The 10,950-nt window shown below is 38.3% G+C and overlaps 1 long non-coding RNA gene across 1 annotated transcript; it reads left to right on the forward strand.

Annotated features, from left to right (window-relative positions):
• The first annotated feature begins 450 nt into the window (after positions 1-450).
• LOC149524650 (uncharacterized) lies at positions 451-5,323 on the forward strand. The gene is made up of 2 exons (XR_016349045.1): positions 451-574; positions 1,438-5,323. It is a non-coding gene; the product is annotated as an uncharacterized LOC149524650 (long non-coding RNA).
• Positions 5,324-10,950: the final 5,627 nt, after the last annotated feature.

The raw sequence follows: 10,950 nt of genomic DNA on the forward strand, positions 1-10,950 counted from the left end.
ATGCCAACCAATCAACTATCACTCTCAGTGGCAGACCACTTTGTCAAGGTATACAATTGTCCATGAGGTACTAGGATAAGACCATTGAACTTATTTTCATTGTCATCTAAAACAGGATTCAGATCAGCTACTCAAAGATGAAAGTCTTTTGTAGGAACATATCTGTGCCAATCATCTCCTACTTAATGTCAGGAAGACCAGCCAAGGCATACCACATATGACCTCCCCGCACTCCAACTGGCAGCCTATAGTATCTCAGTTAAGCCTTTTCTTTACAACAAACAAATAAAAACATATATGCACCTACTGAAACTCCATTTTATAACATGGCCCATCTCTGCTCTAAGGCTTCCCTGAGAGAAATTTTCCATCAAGGATGCAGCTGAGTTTATCATTAAGCAGGTTGAACATATGTCCCAACCATGGACTCTGCTCATCACAATCAGTACAGAAAGGGGCAAATTGCACCTTCCTGGGTTAGCAGGGCTGCAGAGCTCAGGATTGTTCACCTCCAAAAGAGGATTTCACACTGCTGTGCTCTCTCCACGGTTCCACCAAGGATGCCACAGAATCAGTAAGTTCCTTGGCTGCTGTTTTCCAGGCCACTTTGGCCATGCTGGAGAAGCTATGGTCACTGCAGTTCTTTCTCGGTGCACTTTCCATTAGGACTGGCCAGAAACCAATAATTCTGGCTTTGAAAAATTTCAAGATTTTGATTTTGTTCTTGTTCCACATTAGAACAAAAACCTAGAACTTCTGAATGAATTAGTGCACAAAATGAATCTGTTACCCTCGAGTAGCCAATAGACGGGGGTCTAGAAAACTCATATGTGGGGAGGGGGGGAAGGAAACCAACTTTAAGTCTCTGATTGACTGCAGAAATGCTCCACTGAAAAATTCCCAACCAGCTTTCCATTCTTCCTATATAATAAGGCCTAACCTAGAGCTGATTGAAGCCATAGAGCTGCAGACACTTGGGTGGAGTAAGCCTCAGAAAGCTTTTCTGAGGCAAATGTCCTTTCCTCACAATGAAATAATTACAAATATTCTGTATAAGAAATTAATAAGATTATTTTAAATTGGGATGAGCATAGACCTGATTTTATCCTATGAGCTCTGCTGCTACTGGCATTCTTGCGCCTCATAAAACCATGCTGGAAAAAATATGATTAGATCAGAATGGTGCATGGAAGGAGGTGATAAATGATGTCAGGACTCCTGGCAATATAAATAAAAAGAAATATATTGTAGGAGTTCTGAATCATGTATTTGGATTTCTAAATCTGCACCTATTTTTCTCCTACATTTAATCCTGTCATGAACACAGTAGACTAATTTTAATACAAGCCAAACAGAACTAGAAAGAATTTTCAGTTTTTAGGCTAAAGTTAGATGTGATTTTTTAAACTGTGCATATGTTCATGTTTGCTTTAACAGTTGACACCATCACCATAACACTCCAAGCATGACTGCTCTGCTAATGGACTGAGAAAAGGATGAAACTGGACTCTTAAGGAAACACAGTTTGCAAAGTTGGGATTGGGAGCCTCAACAACAAATGTAGCTTTCAATTTCCACATTAAAATGAAATTTTAATTTATCTTTTGCCCACTGATGCTGAAAGAAAGAACACTGACCCAGGGAATTTCTCTTCTCCCCCAGTAGCTTACAGCGGAAACTAGCCCAAACTCAGGCTTGGCATTCTATAAATAGCAGTGTAAATTATTCATTGGGGAGCAGTGTAATGGTGTGAGTGTAAGCTGATGAGTCTTACATACTAAAGGGACAAAAGACCAGGTAGGTAGGAGGAAAAGTATGAAACACAGGAGTGGATGAAGGATGACATGGTTTATCTTATGCTTTCCTTTTGGATCGTTTTCCTGCTGTACCCTGGCCCTTCTGTGCCTTCAGCATATAAATGGTATCATGGGCTGCATCCACTGATATGTTATTTTGGCATTATCTTCATTGGCAGCAGTTTGCACCCCCACTTTTGTTAGCTCTCTGTTTGGCCCCAAGTATAATGTGAATGTGTAAGCAACAAATTATAAAACAATCTAGAAATCTGATGTGATCACTTGCTCTTGGGTGGAGCACTAAAGAGCCATTTCTGTGAGGGTCCTTGATCTGATTGTCCCATTGTGGTTTACCTCCACTGCAGAATAGGCTCTATAAGAATAATCCCTCTCCGGGGCCCAGAAGGGAGGGAACTCCCACTTCCATGCAGAAAGGGGTTGATCTGTATGCAGAGGGAGCCTTCCATGTGAAAGTTGGATGAGGGAAGAATGCAGGCATCTGATTTTATAAACATTGCTGCTGAAATTCTAATTTTGATTTCTACTCTTGTATTTGAGATGGAAAAGTCCTCTTAATATCACATATACAAGGTGGATATTTTCTTATCACATGTTACTCTCTTTCTTATGAATAACACAGTGTTTGAATTAGCCATACAATAACAACTATTACTACCACAGGAACTGAGAAGGACCATACAACTCTGCTTGAAATGCAATACCCAGTTCTTGGAGCTTACTTCCCCAAAGAGCAGCATGTAGTGATATTTCTGCATTAAAAAGCTACAACAATAAATGTGTCTTCTTCCACCTGAAAGGGGGAGAGGAAACAGATGTAGCAAGCTTATTTTTGTTTCAAGCTCTTGAAGCTGCTATTATGGTGATGTTCATGATACGAGAAATTCAATGAATTAGGCAAGGTTTCTCCTCCATGCCTCCACTTTTCATTGTTGCAGGTTAAAAATCAATAAAAGGAATAGGAAGATGAGGAGGCTGACACATCCCATCATGAATGTCATCACTTTTTCCCCAGTGGAAAAAGAGGAGCCACAAAGAAGGTGAAAGAAAGAGATTGTGCTTTCTGTCTCTGGTGTGGAAGCAGCTACAATACGATATTGAGTTGTAGGTACCACATAAGAAGAGGGTAATAGAAAATTAGAGGGAATTGAGAAAAAAGAAACAAGATGAATCCAGAATTTAAGACTCTGATTTATGAGGAGAAATTAAAAGATTGAGGAGTAAACCCTGCCCCATTGATTTCACCTTAAATACATATAGCTTGACTATCTGTTGACTAAAGAGGTGACAAGTACCAAACTGTCAAGTATCTCAACAGTAGAAAAACTAGGGAGGGAAAGAAATTATTTAGTGTATGTTAAATATTGAAATTAATAAAGGAAACATTTAGGCTAAAATTTAGGAAGAACTACATGAAAGTGGAATGTACGAGGCTGTGGCATAGTCTACCAAAACAAGGGGTATAAGATATCTTAATTTAGAACCTTAAAATCTAGATAGGGCAAAGTACTGTAGTTAAGTCGTTCAGTTTGTCTCCTGCACTTGTCTCTTTTCCATCTCTCACTCCAATAAAGAGGGTGAACTACACAAGTTTTCTTCCTCCTGGCACTGCAATTCATTATTTGAAAGTTGATTTTTGACCAGTTGGTTGTGGCCAGTGTTTACTTTGTAATGAAAGAGGTGACAGGTGTAACTGTCAGGCCTAGAAGGGCAGGGGGCTTAGCCAGGCAAATCCAGGCACAAATTAAGCACTGGTTGTGACTGTGTGAGTAGTTTAAGGTTGACTCACTTCTCTGTGCACACTGTAATGGCAAATTAGAGGGAATTGAGAAAAAAGAAACAAGATGAATCAGGAACTTAATATACATGAGCCAAAATACAACAGTAAATGATTATGCGTCAGCTGATGAACCAGTGAACAAGGAGATCCATCTTGTCAGTTAAGGATGGTTAAAAGAGGGACAGGAAAGGGCAGGAAGGGAAGGGGAAGGTTGGAAGCAAGGGCAAAGCAGCATAGGATCTCAGAGTGAAATCTTTCTCTACTTCTTCCTGTACCTTGGTAGTAGGTAAAGGCTTAGGGAAAGCCTTACACTGAAGGGACCGAACATTTATATAGAACACTGTAAATAAAGCACAAATGCCACTGGTGGGCAGGAGGACTGTTTGCAGCAAGGAATCCAGGATGAGGAAACTCCTGTAGTATTTCTTTGGAAACATGTCACTAGACATTACACAGCTAGCTTCTTTTAAATTTCTGTCTACTAAGTGATGCTACTGTAATGCTACAAATCTGGGATTAAGCATAAACAATAACATTTGTATTCATTATCCATCCTGGGGAAATCAGCTGGCCATGAGACTGAAGTAATATACTGTGTGTGTCATCTTGGGTACCTCAAGCATGGACAAGACTTAGAATTTAGGGTGACAACAACCTTAAATTATTGTTGTACAGAAGCATTTACTTGAGATTTATACTGTGGTGGGGCATATTTTTTGACCCGGTCTACTTTAGAGAACTTGATGGATATTTAATGGACTCAGGATTATTTATTGGGAGGGTATGACATAAATTCTCTTTAAAATATTCATTCTCGAGGCCTCCCTGGATTTTTTCCCTGGAGTCATTACCAAGCAGTTTGAAATAATCTTGATTGCCCAAATGGGAATCCTTCCTTCAGTCAAGAAACACTTGAGAAAATAAATATATGATTAACTGCCCACCTTGGTATGTTTTCCCCCTCTTTCTTTCATAGCTATGTGGTGTGAGGAAAGAGGGCAGAAAGTGAAATATTTCTCCATTAAAAACACGCAACTGGTTTTCATTTTGTTGTAAAAACTTCTTGATACTAGAATATCATATATTCCATGCCATTGAACACTGTATATGTGTTCCATGCTGTTAAACACTCTCAGTAATTCACATCCCCACAGTGTCTTTAAAAAAAAATATTGGCAGCTCTGGAGTTGCAAAAAACAGTATGATGCACAGAAAAGTGCTTTGTTATAAAGTGAGTGCCTTTTGTCTTTTATTCTTTCTGCACATTTGGCTGTGTATTCAGATCTGATTCCTATCCAGAAAAGCCAAATATAAACTGAAGCAGATATGAGTTTTCTAAATATTTGTAAAGAAATCCCTGTTTTGGGTTCATTCATACTTGGGCTGAAATACAAAGTATACCTGTCTCCCAGTACAAAGATTTTCTGTTTGTCTTCCTGAGAAGAGAATTTTATCCGGGGTGCATAACTAATGTATAGGCTGTGAAGAAGCCAGAGATTCCTACACTTTTTGTACAGCAAATGCTGCTGATCACTTAACCATGATTCTTTTATTTTCCTTCTAGCCTCAAGATAACCTATTCCTCCAGCCAAGAATTACTTTTCACAGAATTGAGTGGATATTTAAAAAAAAAAAAAACGTGTTAAATTGCAAGCAAAAATGTATATGATAACATTGTAATAAAGATGCCTCAGGCCCATATTCTGCATCTGGGCCCATGCAGAGCTCCACACCAAAGCAATTTGTTCAGGGGTAGACTTGTGTAATTTTCAGTGCAGAGCCAGTACTTTTGATCATAGACATAACACATAAAGGTTAAATACAGACAGATATTTACTAGAATTGGTTGAGATTTTTTCTCCAGAAACTCTTAAAATATTTCATTTTAAACTTTTTAGCAACATTTCCCATAAAAAGTAACTTGTTCTTTGACAAAAAACTGAAACATCAAAAATACCAGTTTTTAAAAACAACTTCCAGATCAAATATTATAATTACTACTATTATTTATAACTATTTCAGTAACAATTTTTATTAAAGTTTCCAGTCACTGCATTTTTTTGTTTCTGTGTCTGTTTTTTCATTGAATAATCAAGAGATTTTGTAAAATTTTAGATTTCTGAAATATCAGACTGATTTTGTAAAATATTTCCTTTTCCATTAAAAGTAAATTTTTCTAAGGAAAAATTTTCACCAACTTTAATATTGTCAAACATTTAGGTCAATGCCCCTTCTCAGGGGACAGGCATAGCAACACTAAATGCTATCATAACAGATTCATTGGGATTCACATGACCCTCTGTGAGGGTAGCAAAATAAAGCCAAGCAGGAAGGTCTCTCTTTTGTCATAACATGGAAAAGTGAAAAGAGATTTAGCAAAACAATTTGGTGAAAAAGCTTTTACCAATTAAAAAAAATCCCTAACTCAACTCTTTGAGTGATGAGGTTTTGCTTCTACAATGACTTCTTCTTCATGGCACTATGTACATTGTTCTCACTTTGACTGAAAGATGTGATGGTTCTTTTTGCATAGGTCTGCTTGGAAATATATTGCTAAATATACAAGTTAGCATGTATAATATCAGTGTTAATGGTTGAAAAACCACATGTCGTAATGATCAACTTTTATTACGTAGGGACCTTTTTTCTATTACAGTCATAGTTATGTCCTTTCCTTTAATTACTGAACATACAGATTCTTCTTTTGGCCAAATTAAGAGGACAATTTTAAAGGAGTCAGTTTATGCAGGACCCAAGGGTGCCAGTTTATACACACATCTATGAGATGGGTATTCCAAAAGAGACTTCCAGTGCAGTATCTCTGGTTCCCTCCACATATTACCCTGTATCTGCAGCTCCAACACTGCACAGCTTATGAGTAGCTCCATCACACTCTTCAGGTAGGACTTGAGATGGCTCTTATAAACCTATGTATGTACAGAATAAAATGCTTTGGCGAGGGAGTAATCAGAGACATCCTTAGGATTTATGGGCGACTAAGTACTATTACATTGGTGCCCCTTTGCCCGACGGCCGTCGGGGAGTGAGGAGAGTTATGATTTTTAGAGATGTGATTTTATAATCTTCAGCAACACACTAATGAAATATTTTAAAGCAAATTTTAAACTATAGACTAACACAGTAAATTCAGAAACTGACAGTATATACCTGCTAAATGGCATTATTACCACTTGAATGGCCCTTTCACAGGTTCAATGCTCTGCTAATAGGTGTGGCAGGCATTTTTATTTTTAAGTTAAGTAGATTCTCTCCAGAGAAGGCAGTGCCACAGAACAGGGAGGAGACAGTTGGGTAAACATTGAGACCCATTTGTGCCCCAGATTTTCATATAATGCATTTCGTATTTCTCAACTGTGTATAATACATATGCATAAAGACAGCTCTGGGAGTAATTGGCAAAAGTGATCAAAACTGGTGACATTTTTTCAATTTAATGTGAGATGGATGAAGGTGGCAGTGTTTAGATCTAGAGTCTAATTAGGTTTAGGTTCATGGCTGAATTTAAGGCTGAGTCAGGATTTAGGTTCTAAGTTGAATTCAGATTTGGCAGTAAAGAATTACGGAAATCCAGCAAGCTCAGTTTTCTCATGAGGCTTCTTCCATGGCCTGCCAAAATCTCTTGAGACTATTTAGCTATGAAGTGGTGAAAATACACATTGTCTGGTTTTGGCTTTAGTCTGAAACCAAAATTATCAGGACAGATTCAATTTCAGATCTTCATGGTAAGGTGAGGTCCTCCTAACACCAAGCATTATGTCATTTGTTGAAGTTAGAAATCAAACCTATCCAGAGCACTTTAAGTATATATCATTCAATCACTGTCTGCATGGGTTAATGTTCCACGTACATATTAGACCAGACATTTTTCATCCATACATTAGCTGTCAGAAAAGTTTGGAAAGCTAGTTACCAGTAATGGTGTGTTTGGCAGCTGGTAACAATTGCATAATCAGCTTTCATTGTCCATAATCCAGTGATCTAATAGAACAAGCATTAGATTCCAAAGACTCTTATTTTTATTTTTTCTTATAACAATTTGCAAATTGCTATTAAGTATAACATTCTATGAGGGTAGGATTAAAATATACGCAGTCTAACTCAGTGGCTCTCAACGAGGGGTACGCTGGGGGTATTCAGAGGTCTTTCAGGGGCGTTCAGCTCATTTATACCAGTTGTTTCTTGACCCGGGGCTTGCCAGCCTCTGGGTGGTCCTGGGATGGGTTTAGGAGGGGTTGCTAATTAGGGGTTGTCATTGGGATATGGCATTCAGAGCAGTTGTCCAGGGCTTTATGCCATAAACCCCTTCTCCTCATGAAGCTAATTTATATGCTTCAGCCCCAGGTGGTTGGGTTTGGGCTCTGGCCCCAAACAGGGCTTGTGTTTCTGATAAGGCTCACAGGTGGAAAAATAGATGCAGAAATACACTGAAATGTCAGTGCCACACTTACATTCCAATGGAGCTATTTTAAAAGTATATAGCAAAAATGAGGAGGAAAGCAGTTTTTCGGTAATTTTCAGTACAGTAATTTTTAAAAATAATTTTGTGTTATGTCTGATTTTGATAAGTGAGGTGAAGCTGGGGGTTCACAAGACAAATCAAACTTGTGAAAGGGGTTTAATCATCTGGAAAGGTTGAGAGCCACTGCTCTAATGTACCTTCCTGATAACAGTGTATGAAGCATGTTCTTTTTAAACTGTTAACAAATTACAGGCAGTCCCCGGGTTACGTACAAGATAGGGACTGTAGGTTTGTTCTTAAGTTGAATTTGTATGTAAGTCGGAACTGGTACATACTGTAGGGGAAACTCTAGCCAAACATTTCTCCAGAGCTCAGTTTTATTCTCCCACACCTCACTTCCCTCAGTCCTTTATTCTCAAGCTGAGGTGTCTGCTGAGAAAAGCCGCTCCACGACTCCCTGGTCTGTTGGGGGGGGGGAGGGGACTAGCTTCGCGTCTCCCTGGTCTGCTGGGGGGAAGCAGCTAGTGCGGGGTTGCTTCACCCCGTTTGTAAGTAGGGATCCGATGTAAGTCGGATCCATGTAACCCGGGGACTGCCTGTATATTAGGCCCACAAATGCTCATTTAAGTATTATTGTGATGTTTTAACATATGAGAAGAGAGCCCCATAACAGACTGATAATGAAGAAGTTTAGACAGGACTTGGAGGACTCATGTTCTTTTTTTCATATCTCTCCTCCTAAAGGCCTCACCCACTTTGTCATATGTTCATAGCATTACTCTGATTTGTACACAAGGAGCAGAACTGGCTCAAAGTCAAGAGAGTTTGAGTGCCATGAACCAAAGGAGCATAACTAAATTACATCCAAAGACAGACGAAATAATGGAAGTGGGAAAACAAAAAGAAGAAATATTAGAAGAAACCATTAGAGACAGAAAGAAGTAATAAGAAAACAGAACATGCATCTGGAAAAAAATAAATTAGAACTGGCAGGGATTGTCCAAAACACATCTGCTTACTTTGGTAAATATGTGAGCACTTACCATATTCCAGCTGGAAAGGGGGCTCTGTACACAATATTTTGCCATACTCTGTTTGCTCTAATTTTTCCATTTCCTTGTCTTCCTTCAAGCTTACAGTTTTCCTGTGGTCCCCTTCTCCTGCCCCCTCTCTCTTGGTTTTCCTTCACTCAGCATATTTCTGTTCTCCTGCACCCTTTTACAGTAAGACTTCCTCACTGAACATTCTTCTCCAGAGTCTCTTTTTCTCCTCCAATCCTTGCCTCTAGAGTTAACCTGTCCAAACATAGCATCTGGATCTTCAAAAGTATTCTTCTTCCATTTAGGCCCATTCTCTTGGCTTCAGAGGTTTCTTTTTCCCTTCCAAGCCCAATCCCAACAGTGAAAGAATTCAGGTGCAGAAGGAAGGCCTCCCATATCTGAAAACGTAGGCCAAATCAACCAGAATGCATCAATTATAAGAAAACTGAACTTCTCCTTATCTAATTATATTTCCCCCACATTCCATTTAGTTATATTATATGGAGATCTATTGGATAAGATTCATTGCTACAGCACAAGTCGTTTTGCGGCATGAAAAATTAAATGCAGTTAAACTTAAAACAAAGCAGAAGCAATCTCAAGAAGCTTTGGTTGGCACAGAGCTAACATGTTAATATATTTTTTTGGATTCCACAATATAAAATAATTCCTAAAAATATCATTTCTGACTGCTTATCGGGCTGTGGAAAATAGACAAAAGAGTTATGTCTGGTGAAGTATGCTTTTATTCCATGCATGTGGTGGCTGGATTAGTTCTGCCCTGATGTGGTGTTTCTGAGTAGACTGGAGTTGGGTAGATGGAACACCATCAAAACATTTTATTCAAGTCACATAATTGTGAAAGAATGGGCTTTCGCTGTCTATTATTACAAATAACTTTCTTGTGTATACAAAAAAAATTCAAGCATATAATTGGAAAAAAGCTTTTATTTTTTTAATAATCAGGCTGGACATCAGTCTAGTACTTTGGTTGCATAAGAAAAATGAACAGGATTGTAGATGAATGTAAAAATAAAGACATCCCTATATTACTTATTGATTTAGCATGAATTCCAAGAAGTGTTCTGAAAAACAGCTGTACAGAAGATGCTGCATCTTCAATCACTATGAGCTATAGCAATGATAGGAATTTTGATTTTTGAAACAATGACAAAAATGTTCTATTACAGTTTTTTCAGCACCTTAAAATTATTTATTTGTATTACAGTATCACCAATAAGTTCCGGGTGAAATCAGGCCTTTGTTGTACTATGTTCTATGGGCCTACTTGATATAAGACACATGGTAGAAGCCAGAAACTTACAATTTAAGTAGACAGGTCAGGGAAAGGAAATTATTATTATCCTCGTGAATGGATGAAGTGGAGATATAAATCCAGAATATTTTTACCCAATCATCACCATACTTTGTTTTTATGTTCGAAACAGGAGAAAATGTTGTTAACTAATGTTGCAAAGAGCCATTACCAGCTAGATTTGAGCTGCATGTTTCAACTCATCATTTGTGATTTTTTAATTTGTCTCCTGGGATTTACTTTATGTTCAGATTTGTTCAAATCTGGTATGATAAAGGTGAATCTTGTAAATAAAACAGTCATTTTTCATAGAACTCTCTGTACTGTGGGTTTTGGAGGTCATGTGAGCATTCATAAGGTTCCATTTGACTCCAAAAACCTCACACGGGACTAGCTAATACAAGAATCATAGAATCATAGATTTGGAAGAAACCTCAGGATGTCATTAAGTCCAATCCCTTGCTAAAGGCAGGGCAAATCGCAACTAAAATCATCCCAGCCAGGGATTTGTCAAGCCAGGA

The sequence above is a fragment of the Pelodiscus sinensis genome, chromosome 3, assembly GCF_052426305.1.
Source record: "Pelodiscus sinensis isolate ZL-2025 chromosome 3, ASM5242630v1, whole genome shotgun sequence".
NCBI classification, from domain to species: Eukaryota; Metazoa; Chordata; order Testudines; family Trionychidae; genus Pelodiscus; species Pelodiscus sinensis.